Below are 4,922 nucleotides of genomic sequence, written 5' to 3'. Positions count from 1 at the left end.
TTAACTGCCCTGCACAGCTACACAGTCGTGGGAACACTGCTGTTCTGCTTGGCAAAAATGGTTCAACTCTGGGCAGCCTCTACTCTGGGCTTAGCCCTTTGTGATATGGAGGGCAACCGAAGCACCAAGATCCTTAGCTTTCTCCTGAATGGCACGGCTCCGAACACTGGTCCCCTGGAACCAGAATTGTTCCAGCTGTGAAGGAGAGGCCTCATGCCAGATACTCGAATAACTGCCTACTATACAAATGTGAGAAATGGCTTGAAAATTGCACAAAACACTGAATGACCCATGGGTAATGCTCTGTCACAGTAAAACTTCTGAGCAAATGAGAAACCTAACCACTAAAAACAGCTTGGATGTACTGGTAGCAAGCAAAAAGCAGACTCAGTTATCTGCTTTTTTGCTGTCAGGGTTTCTCCGCTTACCTAACGATGGCAATATATAAAACTACAAATGAGAACAAAGCCATGAGTCGATGAAATCTAGGTATGATTTGTGATGAATTAGCCTTAGCGGCTGGGCCAGACTCTCACCTCAGTTACACTGTGGTCTAAATGGCCTGAGTTCAATGCAGATAATCCAAATGTGCAGTGATATACAGTACCCAAGGTTAGATTATGACCCTCTGACTTTAAAATTACATACATCTATTCAAATAAATGAGGCTAATATCTTAATTTCTTGGACTGACATGAATGATGTTAATTATTTTCTGCAGAACCACTTTGACAGCCTAAAGAAGGAACAGTATGGCACAAAATTAAACTCATTGCAACAATTTATTTATTTGCACTTTACAGAGACTTTGACAAAAGCCCCTCACAAGAAGCCATTAAAGAAACTAAATAATATTGTTCTGATTGCATTACATTGCAGTTGCACCTACTGGGCCCCATCGGAGAAAAGGACTTTGCCAGAATAGGTGCTGTATAAACACACAGTGCGAGAGAGCTCTTGTCCTGAAGAACTGACAGTCTAAATAGGCTTTGACAGGCAAAAAATGGAAGAGGACACTGTACGGCCCTAAAGCTCACAACCTCCTCAAGGGTTTATTCCAAATTAGCCAAATTAGTACAGCAACTGCCAACAACAGCTCAGCTGCACACAATGTACACACTAGTAGGGAGCAATCAAAGGTGTAGGTCCATTGTCATGAAAAACCTGCTCATTTTAAGCTGGTAGATCATTTTAAATTAAACTTGGAGCCAGACAGGCTCCCCTGAGAGCACCAAGATGTTTTAAAGCTGCCTTCGCTCATCATCCTCCCCCCTTTCAGGCCTTGTGCAGGAAGAAAACATCAGCCTCCATCCAGTGGTGGTGGGAGAAAATATTATTTGGGGGGCTGGGAGTGCAGGGGGTGGTGCAGGGCCTCCCCTCCCTCCCACAGGGCTGTTGCACAGCTAGCGTGCAACAGGGGTGCTGGGTGCAGTGCTGTGGCAGGGCATGGTGGCAGTGCTGGAGTAGTGGAGCCATGTTGGGGGGGGGAGGGCTAAGCCCCAGTATCCCCTGTCTTCCACTGCCTATGTCTCCATCCCTTCTAGCAGGCACTGGTACACACATTGACCTGCTGGTCACACAAACCTACCATCCATCTCACCCATTTTTCCTCTTCTGTAAGTAGCGCCGGGCTTGATTCAGCCTGTCCTACACCTGTGGAAAAGTACATCACTCTGGCTAGACCCACCAATGACTGCGTGAGCAGAGCTGGCAAAATGCAGCCCAACCACATTTAGTTGCCCTCATCTCAGAGGGACCCCAGGCACATGATGAGCTGTGGGGTAGAGATGGGAAAAAACCCAGACCAGACCCAGTCCACTCTCCCCTTTCAGCCTCTACTCTCTGTGACAAGCCTATTTGATGTACATTGAAAATGGGGGCCAATGCCCACCAAGTAAAGCTGAAAGCCCCTCTTAATATGGGGATACCGGGCACAAGTGATTACAAGGGGCAACTAAAGAAGAAAACAGGAATGGGAGTGAAGGTCACAGGTTCAAAACGAGTGCTCCAGAGTGCACCAGACAGCGCCCGCTGCCCCTCGAACAGGTCCATAGAGCCAGTGGACGCTGCCCAGTGAAACTGCCTGGAGATGTGAGAGGACCAGGGACAGGCCTACTTGTTGCTTTAAGAGATCGTGGGCTGATGTCCACCAAGATCAACTATAAATCTCCCTTAAAAAGGAGGCTACTGAAAAAAAGGAACTAGTTTCTTGGGACAAAGTAAAGGAAAACAGGGAAGGGAGTGAGGTCACAGGTTCAAAGTGAGAGATCCAAAAGGGGACACCGAGCAGAGCACACTGGACATGGCCCACTGCCCCTTGAACACATGCAACGAGCCAGTGGACACTGCCCAGTGAAACTCTGCCTGGAGACAGGATTAGACCAAGGACGGAAAAATGGCCCCACGGTCCCCAGGAGTCTTCCCAGCCAGAGCCTCTGTCCTGGTCAGGTTGCTGGGCTAGGGACGGGCCTGTCTGACACATATCGGGAACATGAACCGTACACGCACAGAGCAACAGTTCCCTCCTGCTGCGAACAAAGCGGGTTACTGGGTGCGTATCAGCTGAATCCATGGGACAAATAAAAGACAAAACAAGGGTGGAAGTGGTTTGAATGGTTTGAAACGAGTGCTCCAGTTAGCTAGGGCCAGGAGAGGGGTGACCAGGACTTTTAACACATCAGGGGAAGTCACGGGCCAGGCCTGGCACCGAACCACCCCTTTAGTGTTGGTGATGCGTTACAGATTTCTTTGGACAGAGTAATGAAAATAGGGACAGGAGTGGAGATTAAAAGCTCATAACAAGCGTGCCGAGCGGAGGACACCAACTGGACAGCCCTCCTGGCCCTTGGATGAGTCCAAGGACCCAGCAGACACTGCCCGTGATCCTCTGCTCGGATACAGGAATAAACAAAGGCAAGGAAAGTGGCCCCGTAGCCCCTCCCGGCCACAGCCTCCTTCCTGGGCAGACACACAGCCAGCTCAGCCAGGGCCAGGAGGAGGTTGTGGCCAGGAGGGTCCCCGGGGCCGCTTTCCTTGCCCTTGTCCATTCCCCTCTCAGAGTAGAGTATCGCTGGGCAGCATCCACTGGCACCTTGGACTTGTTTGAGGGCCAGTGGAGCTGTCCGACGTGCTCTGCTCCATGTCTCTCCTCAGTGGTGGCCTTACAGTTGTTGCAGCGCTGGGCAAGAGAGTCATTTGGGGCCCCTTAGAGGCTTAATTTTGATGACTGTAACAGGTTACTCTTCCCAGCACCATCTTCCTAGTACTCCGCGCCTTGCATACTCCTTCCTAGTACTCCGCCCTTGTACCTTCTTTAGGGTTCTTATGTCCCGCCCTATACTCGCCTGCCATGTCTTGATGGAAATTATGATGATGTTCTTGCGAGCGGGAGGCTGCCTATTGTATTGGGTACGCTGGGGCCTTTCCCCTATGTGAGACTGACCCCTGATTTTCTCTAGCTAGGCCTCCCCATCTAAACCCACTAAACAGGGTTTGACTCCGAGGCTCTAGCCTTTTCTATTGTCTTGAGGCTCGTGGCCCCCTTTCCTGCTCCAATCTGGAGCCTGGCCCAGAGGCTTGGGCACCAGCCCCACAGCTGGAGGGCCGCAAGACCAAAACCAGGGGATGACCCCGAGCCCGCAGCCTCCCAGGCCACGAAAAAAACCCAAACAAACTACCAACATCAAGCTGCACCACAGGCACACCAGAGCTCCCCGGCTTCTTTAAGATTGCACCTCACTGGCGCCGGGGTCTGTGCCCTTCTCCGGGGCTTCTCGCTGCCCCCTCTCCGGGGCTCGGGTTCCTACAATGCCGCGGGTCCCCTATGAGGCCTCCTCCAACCCCTAATAGCCTCACCCAAGCCAACGGTATCAAACAACAAACAAAACACAAGCCCCTGGGCTATAACAGAAATTCAAGTCACCCGGCTATAACAACATTCACCCTACCGAGAAATACTCCATCCCTCCAGTGACAGAAGCTGTTCCTGCAGCCAGGCCTCTCCCCTTTGGTTGTTCTAGGAGAGCTCCTTCCTCTTTGGCAGCCAGGAGGGAACTGCCTCCCTGGCCTCAGTCCTGGTGTTAAATGGGAGCCAGGCCCTCCCCTTCCGGTCAGCTGACTGCTAGCAGGTGTGGGTCACTGGCTGCCTCTGGTCGCCCTAGCAACTGGCACCTGAGTAGCTATTCCGGCTCTCCAGGTAGCAGGCACCTTAGTGCCCTGCTACAATGACCTATAAGCAAGTCAGACATTTGTTGCAAAATTTTGAGCCCCCTAAAGTGTGGGTCCACAGGCAGTTGCCCGGTTTGCCCTCCCCTAAGGCCACCACTGCTCCCTTTGGCACTCTTATTATGACCCTCTGCTCCCCACTCCTGTCCCTGCTTTCACCCTTCTTTGTCCAAAGAAATATGCAACACAACAGCACCAACCCCCACTGCGCAGACCCCTGCCAGCTCAGCCAGGGCCAGGAGGAGGTTGTGGCCAGGAGGGTCCCTTTCCTTGCCCTTGTCCATTCCCCCCACCGGCTCCTTGGACCCATTCACAGGCCAGTGGCGCTGTCCAGCCGGTGCCCCCCTCGGCACTATAGTTATGACCCTCTTCCCCCCAGTCCTGCCCCTACTTTCCCCTTTTGTGCACAGACATCTGCAACCCACCAGCACCACCCACCCCCGCTCCCGCACAGACCCCCGCCAGGGCCAGGATGGTCGCTTTCCTTGCCTTTCTCTTGGAGTAGAGGCAGCATCCCCCGGCCCCTTGGAGCCATTCACAGACCAGAGGCGCTGTCCAGCCATTGCACCCCCTTGGCACTATAGTTATGACCCTCCTCCCCCCAATCCTGTCCCTGCTTTCACCCTTCGTTGTGCACAGAAATCTGCAACCCACCAGCACCACCCACCCCCGCTCCTTGGACTCATTCACAGGCCAGT

Source organism: Alligator sinensis, unplaced genomic scaffold (genome assembly GCF_000455745.1).
Source record: "Alligator sinensis unplaced genomic scaffold, ASM45574v1 scaffold121_1, whole genome shotgun sequence".
Lineage (NCBI taxonomy): Eukaryota > Metazoa > Chordata > Crocodylia > Alligatoridae > Alligator > Alligator sinensis.
The sequence above is the reverse complement of the archived record's forward strand: the minus strand, read 5'-3'. Positions refer to the sequence as shown.